The 26,229-nt window shown below is 47.3% G+C and overlaps 1 protein-coding gene and 1 long non-coding RNA gene across 9 annotated transcripts in view; both read right to left on the bottom strand.

The window, feature by feature from the left end:
* Window positions 1–4,005: 4,005 nt before the first annotated feature.
* On the bottom strand, window positions 4,006–17,092 carry LOC130707284 (uncharacterized). 2 transcript variants are annotated; one of them, XR_009007180.1, is made up of 4 exons: window positions 16,894–17,092; window positions 12,698–12,830; window positions 8,994–9,136; window positions 4,006–6,298 (listed from the first exon to the last, which is right to left on the bottom strand). It is a non-coding gene; the product is annotated as an uncharacterized LOC130707284 (long non-coding RNA). The 2 variants fall into 2 exon arrangements; XR_009007179.1 differs by lacking the exon at window positions 12,698–12,830.
* Window positions 17,093–23,931: 6,839 nt separating this feature from the next.
* SUGP2 (SURP and G-patch domain containing 2) overlaps window positions 23,932–26,229 on the bottom strand; it is a 36,919-nt gene continuing 34,621 nt past the window's right edge. For 4 of the 7 annotated variants that reach the window (XM_057540293.1, XM_057540291.1, XM_057540296.1 and 1 more), the window contains one exon: window positions 23,932–26,228. The gene's annotated coding sequence lies outside the window, so the exon portion shown is untranslated. The remainder of the gene's footprint in view (window position 26,229) is intronic. The other 3 variants (XM_057540292.1, XM_057540295.1, XM_057540290.1) reach the window with 2 other exon arrangements.

Below are 26,229 nucleotides of genomic sequence, written 5' to 3'. Positions count from 1 at the left end.
AAAGGGCATGCATATTTATAAGGTTTTTGGGATATAATGTCAGATTTTACTTCAAAAAGGATGGACCAATATATACTTTCACTAATTGCAGGAGTTTCATTTTTTTAGGAGTTTCATTTTTTAATCTATAAAATGGTTTCATCCAATAAATAAATAAATAATAAACAAATAAAATAAAATAACAAAAGGAAAAAAATTTAAGAATTAGCTTTTTTCCTAATCACTTGACTCTTTCATCCATGTCATGGATCAAGTCTGGACCCTGGACAAGTCACCTACCCGTTTCTGGGTCCCAGCTTCCTCTTCTGTAAAATGGAGAGAAATAATAGCCCCTGCGAGGGTGGATTTGGATATATTAGCCCAGCCCCCTCACCTCTGAGCGAGACAAGCTCTGGGGTGCTGTTCATGCTCCAGGGCTCCCCGTGGGATCAGGCTGGGGCTGGACGTCAGCTTGTCTCTTGCCCTAACTTGCTTTAGGCTGGGCTTTGCTGGGTGGGGTTGCCAACCTTACCCTTCCTATTAGCTGTTGCTACGTGTGTGTGTGTGTGTGTGTGTGTGTATGTGTATTTTTGTGTATATGGTATGCACATCTTAACTTTGTAAGCAGAGGAAAGAAGCATAAAAATCAAGTTGTAAAAAATGTTCTGGGCACAGCAAGTGCATTATCTCAATCTTCACTGTGCCTTGGAAGCATGATGATCATCCTTCCTGTTGTATAGATAAGAAAACTGAGGCCCAGAGAGGTGAAGCTACTTGTCCAAAGTCACACAGCCAGCAGGCAGAGCTAGGATTTGAACCTGAGCTGTCTGGGTCCAGAGTCTTTGCTCATAAGCATTTGCTGTTCTTCATCTCATGAGTATTCATAGTGTGAAGAAACCATAGAACTGGAGTTAACGAGGCTCATCTATGGGTGAAGGAATAAAAAGAAATTGTTCTGCCTTTGGTTTAGTTGTATTTTCTAAATCATTTGCAGTAGACATGAGGTGTTGCATACTAAGAAAAATAAATACTTTAAAATAGAAAGAGTTCTTGGAGGAAAGTGGCTGGGGGCTGGTGGTGGTGGGATGAATTGGGAGATTGACATATATACACTAATATGTATAAAATAGATAACTAATAAGAACCTGCTGTATAAAAAATAAATAAAATAACATTCAAAAATTCAAAAAAAAATAGTAAGAGTTCTTGTTTTGGAAATGATAGGTAATTTCTGAGTATGTTTTCTTTCTCCTTATCTTGTCAGTTGCTTATTCTCCAGGAGAGTCACATTACTTGGATAATAAAAATATAATAAGGCCATTTTTTAAATGCTGGGAGGCAGTACATAAAATGCCAGGGCAGATTATCTCTGAGCTGAGCAATTGTGGGACAGGTTGTGTCTTTTTTTGTTTGTTTGTTTTCTTTTCTGTTTCTTTGGTTCTCCATCAGGAAATTGCTTAACATTTTTATAATTAGGGGAAAATGATCATGTAAAACCCTGGGGTGACTCCAGGTGCTCCCTCTGGAAGGGACTGGCCTTGAAAGTGGGCCTCAGCCTCCTGCCATTTTGAACTCGGGGAAGTGGGAGATGGGTGCAGGTGGGGGTCTCAGGCTCTGCATTTCCTTGGAGGCACCAGCACTATGAACCCTCAAGCAGAAATCCTCTCTTGGAGGTTCAGTAAATGGAGATCAGACTCTCTCCTCCCAAGTGTTGGGGGTGAAGATGAAATGAAGTGATTCAAGGAAGAGATGGCCCCGTCTGGCCCAGGCCTGCAGCCTAGTGTTCAAATCCAAAGTCCTGAACCTTCCTGAGCTGCTGTTTCTGCCTCCGGCCATGAGGAGTTAGCATGCAGTGGATGTCCTATTATTGCTCCCAGAGGCACAGAGATGATGCCCACTTACACTGCGGTGTAAGCTTTCCATAAGAGAAAGTTTCTCTCTAGTCTTTAGTCTTGCAGGATGTTGACGTGGAAGCTAGTCTCGGGAAGGAGCATGTGAGGCTGACCTTGAGGAAGACTGTCCACTGCTTCTGCAGGAGCTGCTTCCCTCTGAGGTCACTCCACAGACAGGGATCCTTAAGCAATGTCCCCCCTGCCTCCGTGTGCCCACCTGCTCACAGTTCCCCATGTTCGCTCAATGTCCTCGGACTCATGCTCTTGCAAATTCCCTCTGTCAGGGTCACTGCCATCTCTTCCCTACCCACTGAACTCCTATTCATCCTTCAACACCCAGTGTCATTGCCCCCTCCTCCAGGAAGTCTTCTTTAAACCCCCAGGCAGGGCCCAGCTCCCTGTTCTGGGGTCCTCCAGCCCCAATTCCTCCCTCCAACCCAGCCCTGACCCCATGGGACTGGAGGAATCTGTGTTTGCCTTTGCTCCCCAGACTGGGGGGATCTTGAGGATTGAGGTTTCGTGAGTCCAGCATCACTTGGTGTGGGGCCATGCACAGTGTGGCAACATAATATTTGTAAACAAATGATGTAGACAGGAACATAGTGGCCTCAGCTTCCTGGAACTCCCTTCTCTTTCAGGAGAAGTTCAGAATATTCATTCATTTTGGGCTCAGTTCAGAGCACTAGCAGCTAGTAATTTTGTAGTCAGAAGTGGAAGGTTTGGGGAATTCCTTGGCGGTCCAATGGTTAGGACTTCGCACTTTCACTGCCAAGGACCCGGGTTCAATGACTGGTCAGGGAACTAAGATCCCACAAGCCGTGTAGTGCAGCCAAAAAAAAAAAAAAGTAGTGGAAGGTTTGAAGGGAAATCAGCATGCAGGAACCCTGTGACATTGGTCACTGGGGACTTCTGGAGGGAAGGCCAGATGGCCATGGATATCAAGGACTCTCAAATGCCCCTGCCCTCTCATTCCTCGAGAGGCGGCTGTGAAATTTTGGCACAGTAATGCACAGCTCAGTGGCATTTCTTTTTTAAAAAAATTTATTTATTTTGTGTATTTATTTCTGGCTGCATTGGGTCTTCGTTCCTGCACGTGGACTTTCTCTAGTTGCGGCGAGTGGGGGCTACTCTTCGTTGCGGTGCGTGGGCTTCTCATTGTGGTGGCTTCTCGTTGTGGAGCACGGGCTCCAGGCGCGCGGGCTTCAGTAGTTGTGACACGTGGGCTCTAGAGCGCAGGCTCAGTAGTTGTGGCGCACGGGCTTAGTTGCTCCGCGGCATGTGGGATCTTCCCAGACCAGGGCTTGAACCCCTGCATTGGCAGGTGGATTCTTAACCACTGGGCCACCAGGGAAGTCCAACATTTCTAATACTGGGGAGAATTGGGAGCAGCCCCCAGACTCAACCCAAGAGGCCAGGTTAAGTGAGTGTGTACATGATGAACCATGGTGTGATGTGGGGAGGGCTGGGATCCAAACACCCCTAGCTTGCACCCATGCCCATGCCAGCAACTTCACTCCTGGGACTTGCCCCACAGAAATGTGACACAGATGTTCCCAGAAGCACCATTCCTAGTCACCCCAACCAGAAGCCACCCAAAATGCCCATCCACAGAAGGATGGAGACTCTGTGCTTGAGGCATGCTGTGCAATACTATACAGCCATGAAAAAGAGCCAACTGCCAACCCACAACAGTGTCTGCGAACTCAGTTCTACTTCCACTTATGTGAGATTCTGCCACAGGCAAAACTAATCTGCATACGAAAATTTATCAGTATGACACACCACCTTTAAAAAAGGACAAAAATCACATGCTCACCTCAGTTGATGCAGAAAAAGCATTTGACAAAATCCAACACCCTTTCATGGTAAAAACATTCAACAAACTAGGAATAGAGGGGGACTTCCTCAATAGGATAAAGACCATGTATGAAAACCCCACAACTCACATCACACACTTATAACTCGTATCACACTCACATCATGCTTTTAGTGAAAAACTGAAAGCATTTCTTTTAATATCAGGAACAAGACAAGTGTCAGTCAGTTTGGGCTGCTATAATAAAGTACCATAGACTGGGTGGCTTATGAACAACAAAAATTTATTTCTCACAGTTTGGAGGTTGGAAGTCCGCGATCAGGGTGCCAGCATGGTCAGACTCTGGTGAAGGCTCTCCTCTGGGTTGCAAACAGCTGCCTTCTGGTTGTGTCCTCACATGGTGAAATGAGGGCAAGAGAGCTCTCTGGGATCTCTTTATAAAGGCAGGAATCCCATTCATGAGGGCTCTACCCTCATGACCTAATCACTTCCCAAAGGCCTTACCTCCTAATATCATCACATTGTGGGTTGGGATTTCAATATATGAATGTGGGGTTGGGCACACTCAGTCTATAACAGCAAGGATGTCTGCTTTCACCAATTCCATTCAACTTAGTACTAGAATGCCTAGCCAAAGCAATTAGACAAGAAAAAGAAATAAAAGGCTTCTAAATTGGAAAGGAAGAAGTAAAATGATCTCTCTTCACAGATGACATGATCTTATATGTAGAAAACCCCATAAAGACTCCACACACACCAAAACAAAAAACAAACAAAAAACCCCTGTTGGAACTAATAAACAAATTCAGCAAAGTAGCAGAACACAAAATAAACATGTAGAAATCAGTTATGTTTCTATACACTAACAATGAACAACCCAAAAAGAAACTTAAGAAAACAATTCTACTTACAACAGCATCAAAAAGAATAAAATACTTAGGAACATACTTAACCAAGGAGGGAAAATGCTTGTACGTTGAAAACTACAAAATGTTGCTGAAAGAAATTAAAGAAGATATAAATAGATGGAAAGATATCTGAGTTCATAGTTTGAAAACTTATATTGTTAAGATGACAATACTACCCAAAGGCATATACAGATTCAATGTTACTCCTATAAAAATTGCAATGACATTTTTTTGCAGAAATAAAAAACCTACTCTAAAATTTATATGGAATCTTGGGACTTCCCTGGCAGTCCAGTGGTTAAGACTCCATGCTTCCACTGCAGGGGGCATGGGTTTGATCCCTTGTCGGGGAAATAAGATCCTGCATGCCATGTGGCATGGCCAAAAAATTAAAAAATAAAATCAATAAAATTTATATGGAATCTCAAGGGAACCTGAATAGCCAAAACAATCTTGAAAAAGAAGAACAAATTTAGAGGACTCACACTTCCTGATTTCAAAACTTCTTACAAAGGTGCAATAATCAGAATAGTGTGGCATTGGCATGAAAACAGACAAATAGACCAATGGAATAAAGATCCCAGAAATAAACCCTCAAATATATGGTCAAATGATTTTTGATAGAGATGCTAAGATCATTCAATGGGGAAAAGGACAGGGTTTTCAACAAAACAGCTGGTTCTGGAAAAACTGGATCTCCACGTGCAAAAGAATGAAGTTGAACTTTACCTAACATCACATGCAAAAATTAACTCAAAACAGGACTTCGCTGGCGGTCCAGTGGTTAAGACTTTGCCTTCCAATGCAGGGGTGTGGGTTCGATCCCTGGTCGGGGAGCTAAGATCCAACATGCCTCGTGGACAAAAAACCAAAACACACACAAAAAGAAGCAATATGTAAGAAATTCAATAAAGACTTAAAAAAAATTAACTCAAAATGGATCAGAGACCTGAACGTAAGAGGAAAAAAAATAAGAAAACATAGGGCAAAAGCTTCACGACTTTGGATTTGGCAATGATTCCGTGGATATGACTCCAAAAACACAGCCAACAAAAGAAAAAAATATATAAAATGAAATTCATAAAAATTAAAAACTTTTGTGTACGAAAAGAAACAATCAAGAGAGTAAAAAGGCAACTCGCAGAATGAGAGAAAAGATTTGCAAATCATATATCTGATAAGAGATTAATACACAAAGTATATAAAGAATTACAACTCAAAGACAAAAAGACAAACAACTCCATTTTTGGGCAAAGAATTTGAATAGACATGTCTTCAAAGATGATACACAAATGGCCAATAAGCACATGAAAAGATGCTCAACATCATTAGTTATCAGGGAAATGCAAGTTAAAATCACAGTGAGATATCACTTCACACTCACTGGGATGTTTTGTTTTGTTTTTTTTTAAATAAATTTATTTATTTATTTATTTATTTTTGGCTGTGTTGGGTCTTCGTTTCTGTGCGAGGGCTTTCTCCAGTTGTGGCGAGCGGGGACCACTCCTCATCGCGGTGCGCGGGACTCTCACTCTCGCGGCCTTTCGTTGCAGAGCACGGCTCCAGATGCGCAGGCTCAGTAGTTGTGGCTCACGGGCCCAGTAGCTCCGCAGCATGTGGGATCCTCCCAGACCAGGGCTCGAACCCGCGTCCCCTGCATCGGCAGGCAGATTCTCAACCACTGCGCCACCAGGGAAGCCCCACTGGGATGTTTATAATAAAAACAAAAGGAAAATAATGCATTGTTGAGGATGTGGAGAAATTGGAACCCATGTGCATTGCTGGTGGGAATGTAAAATGGTACAGCTGCTGTGGAGAACAGTCTGATGGTTCCTCAAAAAATTAAGCATAGTATCACCACAGGATCCAGCAATTCCACCTCTGGGTGTACCCAAAGAACTGACAGCAGGGACTTAAAGAGATATTTGTACACCATGTTTATAGCAGCATTTTTTTTTGCAACAGACAAAAGATGGAAGCAACCCAAGTGTTCATTGATGGATGAATGGATAAACAAAAGAGAACATTAGCCTTAAAAAGGAATGAAGTTTTGACACATTCTACAATATGGATGAACCTTGAAGACATTATGCTTAGTGACGATAGCCAGTCACAAAAGGACAAATACTGCATGATCCCACTTAACATGAGGCACCTGGAATGGTCAGATTCATCGAGACAGAAAGGATGGTGGGTGTCAGGGGCTGAGGGAAGTGGCACTAAAGAGTTGTTTAATGGGGACAGGGTTTCAGTTTTGCATGGTGAAAAGAGTTCTGGAGGTGAATGGTGGTGATGTTTGTACAACAAAATGAATATATTGTACTTAATGCTGCTGAACTTAAAAATTGTTATGATGGTAAATTTCATGTTGTATTTTACAAAAAAAATTTTAATTTAATTTTTAATTTTATATTGGAGTATGGTTGATTTACAATATTGTGTTAGTTTCAGGTGTATACAAAGTGATTCAGTTATACCTATACACATATGCATTCTTTTTGAGATTCTCTTCCCATATAGGTTATTACAGAATATCGAGTAGAGTTCCCTGTGCTATACAGTAGCCAAAAAATTTTTTGAAGGATAAATACTTTATGATTCCACTTATGTGAGGAACCTATAGTAGTCAAATTCATAGAGAGAGAAAGCAGAGAATTTACCAGGGGCTGGAGGGATGGGGATGGGAAGTTAATGTTTTATGGGGACAGAGGTTCAATTCGAGAAGATGAAAAAGTTCCTGAGATGGATGGTGGTGATGGCTGCATAAGAGTGTGAATATACTTAGTGCCACTGAACTGTACACCTAAAAATGGTTAGGATGGTAAATTTTATGTTATACATATTTCACCAATGGACAAGCTAAAAAAAAGTAATAATGTAAGAGCAGTATGAAGATTGAGGTCCTACTGTGTGCTGCCTTGTGTGGACCCACATGGCACTTCCTCACCAAGTCTAACCGTGGTTCCCATTGCTCAGGTGAGGAACATGAGGCTCAGTGATGTCCCGTGTCCCACAGCGGGTGGGGCAGAGTCCAGGCCTCCCCCAGCAGGTACCATCAGGTGGATGGTCTCCCCGAGCTTCCAACTTCTCATCTCTAAGATGAGCCCCCGGGCTTCCCTAGTGGCGCAGTGGTTGAGAATCTGCCTGCCAATGCAGGGGACACGGGTTCAAGCCCTGGTCTGGGAAGATCCCACATGCCGCGGAGCAACTGGGCCCGTGAGCCACAGTTACTGAGCCTGCGCGTCTGGAGCCTGTGCTCCGCAACAAGAGAGGCCGCGATAGTGAGAGGCCCGCGCACCGCGATGAAGAGTGGCCCCCGCTTGCCACAACTGGAGAAAGCCCTCGCACAGAAACGAAGACCCAACACAGTAATAAAAAATAAAAAATTAAAAAAATTAAAAAAAAAAAAAAAAAAAAAAAAAGATGAGCCCCCAGTGGGGCTGCTGTGAGGTCTATAGCACTGCACCTTAGGCAAGATCCTTCCACGTCATCAATACAACCTCTTGCAAGAATGTTTGGCTTTCCAATTCTCACCAGTCTTGCAGAGCAACTAAGCCTCAAAAGATAGAACATTCCTGAGAGGAGCTGAATTTTCTACAGCATGTCCCAACAGGGCATGTCTCATGTCCCCTTGGCTCGCATGCGGCTTTTAAGCTTTTTCACATTCCTTGAAGGAGAGTTGACAAATCTCAACAAACTGGAGAAAAATCCCAACTTCTAAAAGAATCACAACTCCTCGAATCCAGTCTCAGATGTAGAAGGGAGGGACATGCTTGGGGGCTGCGCAGCAGCAGGTGAAAGATTTGACCTCACAAGTTCATGTAGAAATGTAAAAACGCCTTATAGACAAAGATGGAGCTGTACTGCAAGACGGGATCCAAGCGGCATCTGTCCCAGTTCTCCTTGGCTAGGCTAGCCAGATGTATGTCTGTGTGGTTGACAGTCTGGACCCAACATGGAAACCAAGAAGAGGTGACTCACAATGTGACTCAAATATCTGACTACATGCTTACCTGTGTTAAATAAATGATGACGGTGTGATCCATCTTTCACAGGTGATATCAGGGGTTCCCCAAAAGTCCCCAACCTTTGGGAGACAGAACTGGATGCAGACATCCTCAGAGGGGAGTCAGGGCTCTGTTTGAAGGTAGGGAGTGCTTCCAGAGGAGGGACCCTTTGAGTGGGGTCTTGAAGGTTGAATAGGAGTTCACCAAACAGAGAGGTGGGGAAGAGCAAACTAGGCAAGGGAACAACTTGCGTTTGGAAAAGAGTCAGCAATGAGACAGGGCCCAGTCTGAAGGGCTCTGGAAAATGAGCAGAAGGGTTGGAATGTTCTCTTGAGGGCAATTGGGAGCCATAGAGAATGTGAGAGCAGGGGAGGCCCATAGCCAGACTTACATGTTTAAAAGATTCCTCTGAAGGCTGCTGTGGGGGATGGAACGGACAGAGTGAGGGTGGAGGCTTCAGGAATGGCTCAGGCAAGCAATAGGAGAGGACCAGGAAAGCAGTGGGATCAGCGTCTCCATGGTGACATCAAATCTCTGGGGAGAGGAGGGAAAGGAATCCATGAGTCCAGAGTCATGGTTTGAAGGGTGAGAGAATGATGAGAAGGGGATGTGGCTCTTTATTCATTCACTCGACAAGCAGTTACTGAGAGACAGGTGTTGTGGGAACCGAGGATGAGGCAGTAATCAAGGCAAAAAAATCCCACCTTCATGGCTCCATACTCCAGAGGGGGAAGCATAAAATAAAATAAAATAGTTTCAAATCCTGGGCGGTAAGACAGGTGATGTCATAGAGGCTGACAATAGTGGAGAGAGCTTCCTGGGGGCGGTGAAAGTTAAGTTGAGCCTAGGGACGAGGAGAAACTGGCCATGGGTAAAATGGTGGGAAAAGCATTCCAGTCAGAGGAAACCGCCAGTGCAAAAGCCCTGGGGTAGGAAGGTTTTCATGTTTGGGGAATGGCAAGATGGAGCCCGTTTTCCCTGCCAGACTGTCTGCCAGGGGAGAGGGGTTGGCTTTCCACTGGGGGCAGGGAGAGGAGGCAGCCATCTCTAGGCAACAGCTCCCCAGTGGTCCCACAGTGGGTGGGAGGCACTGGTGTCACAGACATTCACGGTCAGGTCACTGACCTTGTGCACCCCAAGGAGGTATTTTCTGAAATAACTCCTGGAAGAGATCAGAGGCCTGAACCGATGGTCAGAGCTCAGCATGACAGTTTAGCAACTCACATTCATCCCAGACTGATGTACCTGGAAACTCTTAAATCGGCCCCACCCCCATCCCCACAGCCCTTGGCCCAGACCTTGCCATTTCCTGCCTGGACTGGGGCCTTGACCCCAGCTGCCCCCATCTAGGGGTGCTGAGAGACCCATATCAGTCAGTGACAAGTTTTTCAATCGTTAGTGTATCCAACCATATCACTCTCCTGCTCTAAAACCTACTATGGCTCCCCATGGCCCTGGGGCAAAGTCCAGAGCCTTGGCTGGCCTTGGAGCTCTCGCCCTTGCTGACATCTCCACTGCCTTCCCATAGATATCCTGCATGCCTGCCCTGCTTGCTTCCCTTCTGGCTCCCTCCGTCCAGATGCAGCCGGTCAACATGCCTCCATGTTCTCTCCTTTGTGGCCAGGGAACATCACAGCAGTCTTCTCAGAGGAGGTGGCATTCTCATGGGTGGTTTGTGGTGAGGTGGGGACATGGAAACATACTGATGGTTTAAAGTTATGTGTCAACTTCATCAGGCAATGGTGCCCAGCGGTTTAGTCTAAATGGTGCCGTGAAAGTATTTTCTAGGGACTTCCCTGGTGGTCCAGTGGTTAAGACTCCACACTTCCAATGCAGTGGGCATGGGTTCGATCCTTAGTTGGGGAACTAACATCCCACATGCCATGCAGTGCAGCCAAAAAAAAAAAAAAAAAAAAAGTATTTTCTAGATGTGGTTAACATCTCCAATCAGTTGACCTTAAGGAAAGGAAGTTATCCTCGAGACTCTGGGTGGGGCTTATCTAATCAACTGAAGGCCTTAAGAGCAAAAACTGAGTCTCCTGGGAAAAAAGAATTCTCCTCAAGACTGCAACAAAGAAACCCTAAGTCAATTCCTTGAAACAAATCTCTTCATATGGGACATTCCTGGTTGTGCAGTGGTTAAGAATCCGCCTGCCAATGCAGGGGACACGGGTTCGAGCCCTGGTCCAGGAAGATCCCACGTGCTGCATAGCAACTAAGCCCGTACACCACAACTACTGAGCCTGCACCCTAGAGCCTGTGAGCCACAACTACTGAGCCCACGTGCCTAGAGCCCATGCTCTGCATCAAGAGAAGCCACCGCAGTGAGAAGCCTGTGCACCACAACGAAGAGTAGCCCCCACTCGCCACAACTAGAGAAAACCCGTGCACAGCAATGAAGACCCAATGCAGCCAAAAATAAAATTAACTTAAATTTAAAAATAAAATTAAAAAAACAATCTTTGGACTTCCCTGGTGGCACAGTGGTTAAGAATCCGCCTGCCAATGCAGCAGACACAGGTTCGAGCCCTGGTCTGGGAAGATCCCACATGCCACGGAGCGACTAAGCCCGTGAGCCACAATTGCTGAGCCTGTGCGTCTGGAGCCTGTGCTCCTCAACAAGAGAGGCCGCGATAGTGAGAGGCCCGCACACCGCGATGAAGAGTGGCCCCCACTTGCCACAACTAGAGAAAACCCGTGCACAGCAATGAAGACCCAATGCAGCCAAAAATAAAATTAACTTAAATTTAAAAATAAAATTAAAAAAACAATCTTTGGGGCTTCCCTGGTGGCGCAGTGGTTGAGAGTCTGCCTGCTAATGCAGGGGACACGGGTTCGAGCCCTGGTCTGGGAAGATCCCGCATGCCACGGAGCAACTAGGCCCGTGAGCCACAGCTACTGAGCCTGCGCGTCTGGAGCCTGTGCTCTGCAACAAGAGAGGCCGTGATAGTGAGAGGCCCGCGCACCGCGATGAAGAGTGGCCCTTGCTCGCCGCAACTAGAGAAAGCCCTCGCACAGAAATGAAGACCCAACACAGCCAAAAAAGAAATAAAATAAAAATAAATTAAAAAAAAAAAAAAAAAAAACAATCTTTGGACTTCCCTGGTGGCACAGTGGTTAAGAATCCGCCTGCCAATGCAGCAGACACAGGTTCGAGCCCTGGTCTGGGAAGATCCCACATGCCGCGGAGCAACTAAGCCCGTGCGCCACAACTACTGAGCCTGCGCTGCAGATCCCACGAGCCACAACTACTGAGCCCACGTGCCACAACTACTGAAGCCAGCATGCCTAGAGCCCGTGCTCAGCAACAAGAGAAGCCACCACAATGAGAAGCCCACGCACCACAACGAAGAGTAGCCCCCGCTCGCCGCAACTAGAGAAAGCCCGCGCGCAGCAACGAAGACCCAACGCAGCCAATAAATAAATAAATAATTTCCATCTCTCAAACCACACACACAAAAAAAGTTAAAAAAAAGAAAGTAGATTAGTGGTTGCCAGGGGTTGGGGGGAGGAGGAGTGGCGGTGACTGAAATGGGCACAGGGTTTATTTTGGGGGTGGTGAAAGTGTTCTAAAATTGATCTTGGTGGTGGCTGTACACATCTGTGAATATCCTAAAAACCATTGAACTATATATTTTAAATGGGCGAATTGAATGATATGTGAATTATGTCTCAATAAAGCTGTTTTTTAAAATGTTCCCCCCAACCTCCACATTTACTGAGCACCCACTATATGCCAGGCACTGCGCTGGGTGCTAGAACAGAGCCCAGAGAGGGACACAGAGTCATAAACAGATGACCATAGTACCGGAGGATTCCTCTTTTACAGCACAGAGAGGAGAAAGATGTAGCATTTGTGTGGACATGTGAAGGATGGAGGAAGGAGTCTGTGTATTGGGTTTTGACGGATGAATAGGAGTTTGCCAAGTTGAAGTTGGGGACTGAGGGTGAATTCAACTTTGTAAAATTTAATAAACAAAATAAAATAAACATAATTTTAAAAATGAAAATGAATGCATCCTTATTTGTCTGCATGAACTAAAGGAGTGTATATTTGGACACTTCACAACCCACCCCAAACCATGCCTGGCTCACCCATGTCAATTTCTAAGTGACGTTGTTTATGTCTACAGCAAAGACAGTGCTGTAAACTGGCATGTCAGTCTCTTCGTTCGTCAGGAATGTGGAGAAATCCGAAAATTCGGCCGCCCGCACTCCTAGTTGCTGTCTATGAGGATAAACAAAAGATCAAGAGCCAGGCGTGACCAAGACCCTCCCCCAAGGACCCGCCTTCTCTCAGCTAGACTGGATTCTCTCTGGCCTTCCTTCTCCCAGCGTGGCCAGCGCGCGGCTCTGGCAGGTGGCCATGAGAGTGAGGAGGACCGATGTTCTCGTCCAAAAATAAATCGTGGCCCTGAATGGGTAAATAATAAACTAGGGCGGAGGAGGGGGCTGGGGAGGCGCTGAGGGGAAAGAGAGAATTGTGATTTTCCTGGGAGGATGAATGCAGCCTTCGGAGGCTGACCTCCCAGGGCTGGGCTGGCAGCCACATGCTGAGCCTCTGCTGTGTCTCCAGCGGCTCCCACCCACCCGACACCTTCCCTGCTGGGTCTTGACTCCTGAGCCTGACACCTCTCCCAAAGTGGACCCCATCAGCACTCAGAAAAGTCCTTTCCTTGCACTCTTAATGTGGATCTTACTTTTTGTAAACCCAGTGTGACTTTTGACTGTTCACTGAGTGCAATATGCTCCCTCCCTATGACCCATTTTACAGAGGAGGAAACTGAGGCTCAGAAAAGGGGAGAGAGCAGAGACTGGGATTCAGTGGTGAGGGGTGTGCATCCAGCAGAGCCCCTGGAGGGTGACTTTGGCTCTATCCTGCTGGGAGATCTGGAAACACCTTATGCTATTGATCAGGGCTGCCTGGGGGATGTCAACTCAAGGCACTTCTGGCCTTCTGTTGGTCATGCAGGCAACGGGTGCTCCAGCAGCCCAGGCGAGGCCCTGGCAAGCACAGGCAATCACACAGGTGCCTGTTGTTAAACAGGGAGCGGGACGGAGGAGTGTGGATGGAACAGCACAGCGCCTATTTGCATTCCTGTCCTTCTAAGTTGCCTTTTAAAAGTACGCATTGGAGAAGTCAGATGTAAAAGGCCACATGTTGTATGATCCCATTTATATGAAATGTCCAGAACAGGCAAATCCATAGAGACAGAAAACAGACTGGTGGTTGCCAGGGGCTGGGGGACCGGGAATGGGGAGCAACTGCTAATGGGGACAGGGTTTCCTCTTGGGATGATGAAAATGTTCTGGAACTACATAGAGGTGATGGTTATACAACACTGTGAAGGTGCTAACTGCCGTGGAATTAAACACTTTAAAATGGTAACTATGTTATGTAACTTTTACCACAATTTTTAAAAAGCATAAATTGGGCTATGCCCCTTTTGTGCTCTGAAGCCTTCCGTGATTCCCCATTGCCTTAGGACAAAATCTATACTTGTCTCCCACCCCAGAAACCCCTCACCCTTGTCTCCCTCCCTCCTCTCTTCATCTCACTCCTCTTCCCACAGCTGAGATCATTTGCACCTCAGGGCCTTTGCACATGCCACTCCCTCTGCCTGGCATGCCCCTATTCATCCTTCAGTTCTCCAGTGAAATGTTATCTCCCAGACCAGGCTCCATTATGGGCCTTTCTTTGTACCTTGGATGTTTCCTTCAAATCACTGACTGCAGTTTGTATTGGGTGGGCCAAAAAGTGCCTTTGGTTTTTTTGTTTGTTTGTTTTTTGGCTGCGTTCGGTCTTCATTGCTGTGTGTGGGCTTTCTCTAGCTGTGGCTAGCAGGGACTACTCTTCGTTGTGATGTGTGGGCTTCTCATCGTGATGGCTTCTCTTGTTGCGGAGCGTGGGCTCTAGGGCACGCAGGCGTCAGTAGTTGTGGCACGTGGGCTCAGTAGTTGTGGTCCACGGGCTCTATAGTGCACTCAGTAGTTGTGGCGCATGGGCTTAGTTGCTCCACGGCATGTGGTATCTTCCCAGACCAGGGATTGAACCTGCGTCCCCTGCATTGGCAGGCGGATTCTTATCCACTGAGCCACCAGGGAAGTCCTGCTTTGGTTTTTTAAGTAAAAACAAAAGACACATTTTTCATTTTCACCAAGAACTTTATTGAGCAACGTATTCACCATTTTGTTCTGCTACCTTCTGCCATTTTCAGGCAACTTCATAATTCCATCTTCCCAAAACTTTTTATCTTTTTGAGCAAAGAACTGTTCCAGGTGCCTTTTACAGTCTTCCAGGAAAATGAAGTTTTTTCCATTAATAGAATTTTGTAAAGACCGAAATAAATGGAAATCCGAATGTACAATGTCTGGTGAATACAGTGGATGAATCAGAACTTCCCAGCCAAGCTGTAACAGTTTTTGTCTGGTCATCAAAGAAACATGTGGTCTTGCGTTATCCTGCTGGAAGATTTTTTTTTTTAATTCTTTATTTTATTTATTTTTATTTTGGGCTGCGTTGGGTCTTCGCTGCTGTGCGTGGGCTTCTCATTGTGGTGGCCTCCCCCTCTGCAGAGCACGGGCTCCAGGCGCGTGGGCCTCAGCAGCTGTGGCGCGCAGGCTCAGCAGTTGTGGCGCGCGGGCTCCAGAGCGCAGGCTCAGCGGCCACGGCACACGGGCCCAGTTGCTCCACGGCACGTGGGATCCTCCTGGACCAGGGCTCAAACCCTCATCCCTCGCACTGGCAGGCGGACTCACAACCACTGCGCCACCAGGGAAGCCCCTTGGTGGAAGATTATGTGTTTTCTTTTTTGTTGTTTTAAAGATTTATTTTTTATTTATTTTATTTATTTTTGGCCGTGTCAGGTCTTAGTTGCGGCACGCGGGATCTTCGTTGTGGTGTGAGGGCTTCTCTAGTGGTGTGAGGGCTTCTCTCTAGTTGTAACGCGCGGGCTCCAGGGCGTGTGGGCTCTGTAGTTTGCGGCACGCGGGCTCTAGTTGAGGCACGCGAGCTCTGTAGTTGTGGCACGTGAGCTCAGTAGTTGTGGCACGTGGGCTTAGTTGCCCTGTGGCATGTGGGATCTTAGTTCCCTGACCAGGGATGGAACCCGCGTCCCCTGCATTGTAGGGTAGATTCTTTACCACTGGACCACCAGGCAAGTCCCAGATTATGTGTTTTCTGTTGACTAATTCTGGACGCTTTTCATCAAATGCGTCCAATTAGACCAAATTCATCAGTTGGTCTAATTGGGAGCAGTATTTGTTGGAATTAATTTTTCGGTTTTCTGGAAAGAGCTCATAATAGAGGACTCCCTTCCAATCCCACCATATATGCAACATCACCTGTTCTTTGGATGAAGACTGACCTTTGGTGTGGTTGGTGGTGGTTCATTTCGCTTGCCCCACGATCCCTTCCGTTCCACATTGTTATACAGTATCCACTTTTCATCGCCCGTTACAATTTGTTTTAAAAACAGAACATTTTCATTACGTTTCAGTAGAGAATTGCATGCAGAAATCTGGTCAGAAGGTTTTTTTCGCTTAACTTATGTGGAACCCAAACATCAAAGCGAGTCACATAACCAAGCTGGTGCAAATGATTTTCATCGCTTGATTTGGATATTTTGAGTATGTGGGCTATCTCCCGTGTAGTATAACATTGATTGTTCTCAATTATTGTTTCGATTTGATCACTATCAATTTCAACCGGTCTACCCGAGTGAGAAATCTCCAGCACGAAACTTCGCAAACCATTTCTGACACGTTCGATCAGTCACAGCACCTTCTCCATACACTGCACAGATCTTTTTGTGTGTTTCAGTTGCATTTTTACCTTTCTTGAAATAATAAAGCATAATATGCTGAAAATGTTGCTTTTTTTCTTCCATCTTCAATATTAAAATGGCTACACAAATTTTGATGTCATTTTTTTAAATGCACGCCGATATGACAGCTGTCACATACAATCTAACAAAATTGTTTTGAATGAAGTTAAAGACCACTAAGTGCTACTAGAGCCACCTTATGGAAAAAAAACAAACGAACTTTTTGGCCCACCCAATAATTTCATACTAGTTTTAGATCTTGGAAGGAAAGTTCCACCTGGAAGGAGCAGTTAGGTGTTTCTCAAATACGTAGTGAATGAATGAGTGAGTGAATGAATGAGTGAGTGAATGAATGAACCAACAGATAGATGGACAGAGGCTACTGAGAGTCTGCTAGGGAGATGCTGGAGGGACTTTCATGGCAGCCTACAAACAGCGGTCCTGGAGGAAGCAATGTTTACTCACCCATTTGACACAGGAAGAGACTGTCTAGATTCACATCTGGTGCTTTTTTCTCCTAAGACCACAGCTGCCTCTGAAACAAAGACCGACAATTGCCGCCAGCACATGCTTCATCATTTTTACTTCCTCTGAATGTTCTTCAATGGGTTTTCTTTTCAAACTGCATAAGCATGCACTCTTGGTGTGCCCAGGCGCATGGCTGGGGAAGGGATAGGAAGAGCTTCTCCCTCACCCCCCTCCCACATTCCCCGTGACTCAGACAGTTTGGAGCAAACCCCTCTCACTCTCTGCGTGGGGGAATCTGTCTACATTTTATATATTTTCTACAAAAATCACATCACACTTTGCAATTTCATCCTTTCAGATCCTACAAAAATCACATCACGCTTTGGATTTTGTCCTCCAGGGTCTCTTTTGTGAAAAACGTCATCATATTTTACATCCAGAGACCCCTTAACTTCTCCCTACCTTCCCTCTATTTGCTTTGTTCCCAGGATTCCGTCTCACATCTGTGGACATTGAGAGTCATGCCCTGGGTTGACCTCGGTGAGTTTCCCCATGAGGGAGAGGATCATGGCTTTTAAAGACACTGGCCCAGATCAGTTGGCAAAAAAGGCTGGAATATGGAGCAACCCCGAGGAAAACAGCTTGGCAGTTCCTCAAAAGATTAAACGTAGAGTTGCTATAGGATCCCGTAATTCCACTCTTTTATGTATAGACCCCAAAGAATTGAAAACAGGTGTTCAAACCAAAACTTATACACGAGTGTTTTCAGCAGCACTATTCACAATCGCCAAAAGGAGTAAACAATCCAAATGTCCATTGACAGATGAATGGATGAAGAAAATAGGGTCTAACCACACAATGAAATATTACTCAGCCATGAAAAGGAATGAAGCACTGACACATGCTACAATATGGATGAACCCTGAAAACATCATGCTGAGTGAAAGAAACCAGACACAAAAGTCCACATAGTATATGATCAATTTCTATGAAATGTCCAGAACAGGCAAATCCATAGAGACAGAAAGCAGAGTAGACATTATTAGGGCTGGGGGAGGGGGGACTGGGGAGTGACTGCTAATGGGCATTGGGTTTCCTTTTGGGGTGACGGGAATGTTCTGGAACTAGATAGAGATGGTCCTTGCACAACACTGTGAATGTATTAAATGTCACTGAATCGTTCACTTTAAAATGGTGAATTTTACGTTATGTGAATTTTACATCAATAAGAAACAAAAAAATTGGGGTGATCCTCATGGAAGCCAGCAAGGAAGGCGGTGCTGTCCCTGCCAACACAGGCAACCACTGGGCATTAGCAATTCATTAAACATTTGTCTGGGCGTGTGGTCAGCAAAGACGCCCCTTCTCAGGTACCTGTTGGCTGCCTGCATTGCTTTCCTCCAGATTCCTTGCTCATACACACTTCTCGGCTGATGCTCCAGGATGGGGGTAATCTCCTTATTCTACAAATGAGGAAACTGAGGTTCCAAGAGGTGAAGTGAATATTGTAAGATCACCCATGTGGCCCTCCCATCACATCACGAACTTGGGACTTTATTTTTAGGAGGAGCAGGCCAACAGGAAACCTCAATGACAGGCTCCCAGTGTCACAGAACGATGGAAAGAGTGCAGTGAACGTTTGTGAGCTTCGAAGCATGCTGGTGCTGATTCTCAGAAGCCTGGCATTAGATACTACCATTCTCCCATTTTATAAATGAGGAAAATAAGGCTCAGATAGGTGGATCACTCACCCCAGGTCACACAGCACAGGGAGGACATATTAGGACTGAGGACTCAAACCCTCAAGTTCTGCTTTGCTCTGAGCTGCCTCTGGGCAAAAGCAAGTTATCAAGATGTGGACACTGAAATCCTGAAACTGAAACCTCAAATCTCACACCTGGACCAGGAATTCCAGGAACTGGGAGGTGGTGCGCCCACAAGTCCAAACAGAGGAATCTCTGGAGAAAAATCAAGCAAAGAAAAGCTCAGCTCATGAGGTCCCCCTCCTTGGGTCCTGAAGGAAGCAGCTGGTGTCAGATTCATCGTGGGGCTGCCATTCCTCAGTGTCAAAGTTCTCAGGGCGGTGAGCATGGGCTTGGTGGGAAATAGGAATGGTGCGTATGCATGCATGTGTGTGTGCACATGTGTGCGCGCATCTGTGTCTGTATATATACATGTGTTTTTGAGTCTGCATGTGCACATGTATGTCTTTGTATGTGTGTACATATGCATGTACATGCACACGTGTGTGTATATATGGGGAGCTTCAAAACCAGATGAGACCAACTGGAAATCCTGGCATTTAGTGTGAGTCTGGAGTCAGGCTCCCAGGCCTCAGTGTCTCCACTGGGAAATGGGCCAGTTTCTGCTGGATGTGAAGATTAGAGTCTAAAGAGACCACTGTCTGTCAGAAGATTTGTCACAGATTTGTCTGAGCTACAGGCTGCGAAGTTGACACCTGTGATCTCCTTTGATTCTCAAAGCAAACCCAAGGCTCAGTTTATCATCCACGTTTTCATAGACAATGAATTTTTGTCACTCTAAAATCATGCAAGCAAAAGCTTTCAAACCACACAGAAATGTATGAGGTAAACAGGAAAAATTCCACCCGCAGCTCAGCCCACTTCCCAAGGACCCCTGTTGATAAGTGGGTGTGGAGTTTTCCAGAATTTGTCTGTGACGGTGCATGGTGCAGGTATATATGTTGAGTTTGTATCTCTATTTCCATATAGTTCAATACAGTGTATTAAAACAGCGATGTATGGGAATTCCCTGGTGGTCCAGTGGTTAGGACTCAGTGCTTCCACTGCCACAGGCCTGGGTTCAATCTCTGGGTGGGGAGCTAAGATCCCACAAGCCGTGCGGCATGGCCAAAAATTCAAACAAACAAAAAAACGGCAATGTAAATACTGGAGAAAAGTGGCTTTTCAATTAATGGTACATTTTGGACTCCCCAAGCTCATACATCATCATCTGATGTTATGGATGAAGGAGATGGAGTCCCAGAAGTCATGGGGCTTGCTCAAGGTCACGCACTGTCATGCCCCCGGTCTAGGACTTGACTTGGGTCTGCCTGTCCCACCCCAAAGCGGGTCCCCTTCAGACACTGTACAAAATACACTTGTTCATTGTCCTTTCATGAAACACTCATTCAATGCTGGGGGTTTAAAGACAAGAAGGCCCAGGTGAAGGAGCTCTCAAGCCAGGTGAGACAGGGCCAGACTTGGACGCCCCAAGCCAGAGGTGTAAGGGACAGACCTGGGGAAGCCAAAGGGGCAGCAGGGCCTCTGTCAGGGAGAGCAAGACGGGCTGCCTGGAGGAGGAGACATGGGAAATGGGCCTTGAAGGTTGAATGGAGGTCCGGCAGGCATAGTGGAGCCTGGGGGCAGGGTGGAGAGTCACCCCCACTGATGGCCAGCTGGGCAGCTTAGGAGTTTCCCTAACACTTGACATCCAGGAGTAGGAGCCAATACTTGACCCCAGGGCTCAACCGTATGTCCCAACAACAGGCTCAAAAGTTTGCTGCCTGCTGCAGCACAGTGCCAGCCCTACCCAGATGGGGAAACTGAGGCTCGAGCAGGCACTGAGACTTTGGAGAACTCATTGTGCAGCCTGGGACTGGCCTCTTCCCCTTTCTGGGCCTCAGTTTCTCCATCTGTACAATAGGACAGGACAGCTGGCAGAGTCGTGTAGCTGGGCAGGAGTTTGGCTCCAGCCCCAGCAATAACTGTCACCCCTGCTCCTCTCCTCCGACTGTCCCCATGCCCCAAACACATGGGAGTTTGACAATTTACCCCTCTCCTAGGGACTGGACCCTAGGCCTCAGCCCCTCCTCAGTGGAAGGGGGCAGTTTGGGGGTGTGACCCCCACCCTCAGGCTGGCCAGGGAGGGGTGAGGAGGGCACGCAGTGAAGGGGGTTATGGATCCTCAAGGACAATGCCTACTTCACAGGTGGGGAAACTGAGGCCCAAGAGGACAGGATATGGAAGGATCAGTAACAAAACCAGTCCCTCTAAACCCTCTCTAGGAGTGGTCCTGGATTACCCTGCAAATCGGCTGTACCATTTCACTAGAGGAAGCCAGGCACCTTGTCCCACCACCTGCTGTGGCAGGCTCCCCTTCCCCTCCCCCCAACTCCCAGCTGGTGCATATCCAGCCCTCATGATGCCCCTTGGGTGGGTGTTGGCCAATTACTGGATAGAGGGGGAAGTCAAGGCCTGGAGAGGCAGGGTCCCCTGCCCAGGCCGATGGGCCCCCTGGGAAAACAAGGTCACCTGCTGCAGCTGTGCTGGCTCCAGAACGGTCAAAATTGGAGGGAGGGGGTGAAGGGGTTAGAGGGATCTGGGGGTAGAAGAGAGGGGTGGCAGCTGGACCTGTGTCCTGAATATAGTGCAAGGACGTGGTCCGGAGGGGTCAGGGCTGCAGGCTCTGGTTTGCAGTGGAGCACTTCCCAGGGTCCACAGCCCCACTATGCCCTGGTGAGGCAGGCATGGCTGGGGAAACAGGGGCACCCCCAGGGTTGCCCCCAAAGTCGGATGACACAGGAACACTGGAGGGAGGCAGTGAGGTGGGGAGACCCCAGAAATGCCATTTGTAGGGCTTTATCCACAAAGGTGTTCTACGATGTTGGGGCCAAAGTTTTGGGATAACCCATATGGCTATGGATGGGGAACTTGTGAGATAAATGATAGTTCAAGACATATATACATACTTAAATGTTTTTTGGAAAGTTAAGTGGAAAAAAGCAAAAGGCAAAACAGAATGTGAAGTATAATTTTCATTTTTTAAAAAAATAAATAAATTTATTTATTTATTTTTGGCTGCGTTGGGTCTTTGTTGCTGTGCGCGGGGTTTCTCTAGTTGGGGTGAGACGGGGCTACTCTTCGTTGCGGTGCGCGGGCTTCTCATTGCGGTGGCTTCTCTTGTTGCGGAGCACGGGCTCTAGGTGCTCGGGCTTCAGCAGTTGTGACACGCGGGCTCAGTAGTTGTGGCTTGCAGGCTCTAGAGCACAGGCTCAGTTGTTGTGGCTCCCGGGCTTAGTTGCTCCGTGGCATGTGGGATCTTCCCGGACCAGGGCTCGAACCCGTGTCCCCTGCACTGGCAGGCGGATTCTTAACCACTGCGCCACCCGGGAAGTCCAATTTTCATTTTTAAGGTCTGTATCTAAAATATGCCCATATATACAATCATCTAGGGACTTGCCTGGCGGTCCAGTGGTTAAGACTCCACGCTTCCATCGCAGGGGGTGCAGGTTTGATCCCTGGTTGGGGAACTAAGATCCCACATGCTGCGTGGCCAAATATAAACAAAGAAAATAAAATAATCTACACATAGGGATCTGATACCTGAGCGCTGTGGGTCGTGGAAAATTATCTTCCCACAAAACACACTTCTGTACCTTCTGACTTTAGCCAGGCATTACTTATTCACAAACAGTACTTGAAATCAAACTCATGTGGAAAGACTGTTGAGATGAGGCGGAAGCAAGTCTCTAGGCGGCATGCGTGGTAAGCCTTACTTTAAATTCTTAAATTTTTTTGTTATTTTTACATGGGAGTGGGAAAGAGGGAAATCTCTGTGCTTTGTTCCGCGTCTATCTGGGTCTTGCATTTTCAAAAATCTTTTACAAAGAAAATGTACTCATGTTGCTTGAACAGTCATGTTTGCATGTATTACGCGCGCATGTTATGTAGGTCCGTGTGCAGGCATAGCAAAGGCCTGCTTTAACACTGGAGACTGGAGCTTCTCCGGCAGCACCCTCTGCCTCTCAAGGTCCTGGTCCAGAAGGCTTCCAGGGAGAGGAGAGGCTGTGGGGGGAGGACGTGGAGGGGAGGGGCCCTCCAGCCTCAGAATGGCATGTTCAGGTTCCAGTTAGCCCTAAATGACAAGGTAGCAGAGGAAGAAATCCTTCCCAAATCGCAGAGGGGTAACTGAGGCCTGAGGTGGAGAGACCTGCCGGAGGTCAAAGCCTGAACAGCGTCCTGGGCTGGAGAACCTCATTCTGTGTGCCTTTGTCTAAGTGACCTTCCCCAGCCCTGCACAGTGATAAAGGGGAACTGGGAAGGGGGTCTCCCAAGAGGGAGGAGGAGAATGGGTGGGGTCCTTGTAGGTTCTGAGCAACTTTCTCAGGGAGTGGCATTAAAGCTCATGGTCAGACCCCAACCTCCAGGGCTCTGGTGAAGATGATAGCAAACGTGTGGGAGGTTCTTGGGTGACAAGAGCTCCCATCATGATCATATGGGTCCTCGTCACTCCTGAGTGTCCTCTGGGACATAGTGAGAGGAGAGGTTCAGGGGTCTGACACCAGCTTCCTAAGGGGCCCTGTCTCCTCCATCCCCCCCTTTCTTGCTGACAAAGCCCCCCAAACCCTTCCTGGGCTCCCTGCTACCCCGGGCACAACCATACCCCAGGCTCCTGCCCATTACACTGTGCTCAGGTGGAGGTCCCTGCAGGTCCTGTAGGTGCCAGGCTTGCCCACCTATGTGCTCTTTACCCTCCCTCCTCACCAGATGGGCCAAGGGGCTGCTGATGGAGGAATCAGACACAGGCTGGGCAGAATATGGGAACAGCAGGGAGCTTTGAAGATGTCCCACAGGCCAGCTCCTAACTCAGGGGGAAGCCCAAGTGGGCCTTGGTCTAACTCTGGCAGCTGGAACCCCGACCCTGAGATCAGGGAAGGCCTTGAGGTGGGCAGGTGAATTGTGGGCAGCTCAGGTAAAGCTCCCATGTCCCGACACCCTCTCAAAGGCAGATTTCTGTACCCAGCAATAAACCCCCCTCTCCACAGAAAACAGGGTGGACCCACCCACTGTTTGGCCCTGATCACTACCTGCTTTCTGGTACCCTCTAGGCTTTCCCGGTGACTTACCAGGCCTCCCAGCTGCAGCAAGCCAGTCAGAAAGGCCCCCGCAGGCAGAGGGCATGCCTGGGAGGCAGCAGTGTTTACGACCTGGCTCCACGTAGGCCCTACAACATCTACCATGTGTTCCCCAACCAGTCTGATTTTAAAACACATCAATGGAGACCATGGAAAACTGGGTTTCCTCTACATTTATTTCAACTGCTAAATGATTAACAACATCCACAACTTCTTAGATTAAAAAAAAGAAAAAAAACCCAAAGCTTCCATTTTGTAACATCACAAACGTCTTCTAGGTTTTACCAAGGACCAAAAACGCTAAATTTCTCTATATGATTTCCAGTGATGGAAACAAGGCAGAGACAGTAAGCACCCAAAGTGGTGAGTTAGCACTTTCCGGATGCCTGTCGTCCTCATGGAAGAGACCCTGGAACTAGAATGACAGAAAAGACACTGTGACTTTGACAAGGCTATGCAACTGCACATCGCACTTGCTCTCACGCGTGCTCCCCGCAGAGCGGTCTCTGCTGGAGAGGGCAAGGGCGGGCACAGAGGGCCAGCGCGCTGGTCCCCAGCCGACAGCTGGCACAGGGACGCACCACCACGCTCCTCCCCGGCCCACGCAATGCCTTCACTGCCTCAATGCCAACTCCACAGAAGCGCCACCTGAGTGCTTACAGGACTTTCCAGGCTCAAGAAGTAGGTGCTCCCTTTGACGACTGCCAAAGGCTCACAGTGTCAGCTCAAAGCAGGACACCCCCAGGAGGAGGAGTGGCAGGAGGCTGTGGGAACAGGGCTCAAACCCCGGGAATTCCTAAAGTATTTTACTTATAAATAAAAGCAGAGAAAGCCAAGGATGAGCATACTAGGACAAAGCGAATATGATGGTCAAAGCTACGCTTGAAGAAAGAGCCAGGACCCATGCTGGGGGGTGCACACCTCACTCAGCACCAAAGGGTGCTCTGTGAAAGGCCATGCTGGATCGAGGCCCTGTTCTCAGAGTTCTATCCCTTTACCTGACCCCCAGCCAACGTGGAAGGCTGTTGGAAAGATTAGAAGAGAAAGGAGGTGAACCCCCATAGCTGTGGTTCCCCCAAACCACACCACCCCTGCGGGCTATTTCAACTCTGCTGAAGAACCTCCAGCATGTCCGTGGCCATAAAGATCTGCCAGTTGCCAAAGCAACAAAAGTGACCAGAAGCAAGCAGAGCCCTGGGGACTACCCGTGGCATGAAGAAGGGCAACATCAGGCGGGCACGTGAGATGCTGGCACAGGCCCGTGACGCTGTGCTGGTGAGTGTGGGCCAGACAGACAAGACAGATCCAGAGGAGCCTGGGACTGCAGCCCAGGAGGTCTCGGGCTTTGAGAAAGCAAGGATTTCACAACAGCCAATACGAGTGGCTGACAGGGAAACTCACTGCTGTGTCCCCCAAGCTTATAGTATCAGCAGGATCCTGTTTTCCAGATTTTTAGCATGTATTTAAAACTTCAACACTGCTGCTTTATGAGGAAGGGCTGAGAGATTCCCACAGCCTGAGAATTTCGCATGTAGTTGCAAGAGGCAGAGTGCGAGAAGCTGGAAGGGGCGGCAATCATATGCCTTGAAATAGCAAACAGCTGCAGAGCCCACCCCAAGAGGATCCTTTCTGCTCTGTACAAAGGCCCTAATAAAACAATTCTTTACACTGCCACACATGCAAAAAATGAAGAGTCTTGAAGAGTTTACACCTCCCACCCCTTTGTAGGAGAGACTCCATATGTGGTTTAAAAAAAAAAAACTAGTTTGTTTTGTGGATTCTAAGAGACACGTAAATTTGGGGAAAGTTTCATCGGTGTAATGATTACTCCCCACTGAATACAGCTGCTGAATACATTGCTGAAATTTCGTTAAGTCTCTTGGGACGCATTTAAGAGATGAGACTCCATAAATAACACGTTCATCGAATCCAGTACCTCCACTTGTTTAAAGAGCTTCAGCACTCCGACTGACAGCTGTGGTACCAGAGCACAGACCTCATTATTACTGATTTATATTCCCTATTTAAATTTGAGAAGATACGATCTGTGACTGTTTCGGTATCAAGTTTGCTAGCAGATCACTTTTAGAGAGCAATGTGTCCAGGGACAGGAAAACCGACAGGAGCTGGTTCCTGAGCACTTAAAGGGCGCTGATGCTTTCAAGGGCAGCCCCACCTTCTGAGCGGAACCAGGGGAGACTTGGAGAAGACTTGCTGCCAAAAGCATTTGGAAGAGGGTGAAAGGCAAAAGCAGATTGGAAATGGTGCGTTCTTTTTTTAAGAAAAAGAAAAGCCAGCGGGTGGAACCTCCGCACCAGAAACTGCAGAGACGTTTGTTTTTCGTGTACACACCAAACCTACTTGGGCACTGGTTCCAGGGCAGATCCGGGACAGAGGTGGCGTTTTAAGAGTAATTGCTGCTTCAAGCCTTATCTTTCTCACCAATGGTTTTCATC

This window comes from Balaenoptera acutorostrata, chromosome 2 (assembly GCF_949987535.1).
Source record: "Balaenoptera acutorostrata chromosome 2, mBalAcu1.1, whole genome shotgun sequence".
Lineage (NCBI taxonomy): Eukaryota > Metazoa > Chordata > Mammalia > Artiodactyla > Balaenopteridae > Balaenoptera > Balaenoptera acutorostrata.
Note: the sequence above shows the minus strand (reverse complement) of the source record. Positions and strands in the feature narration are given on the sequence as shown.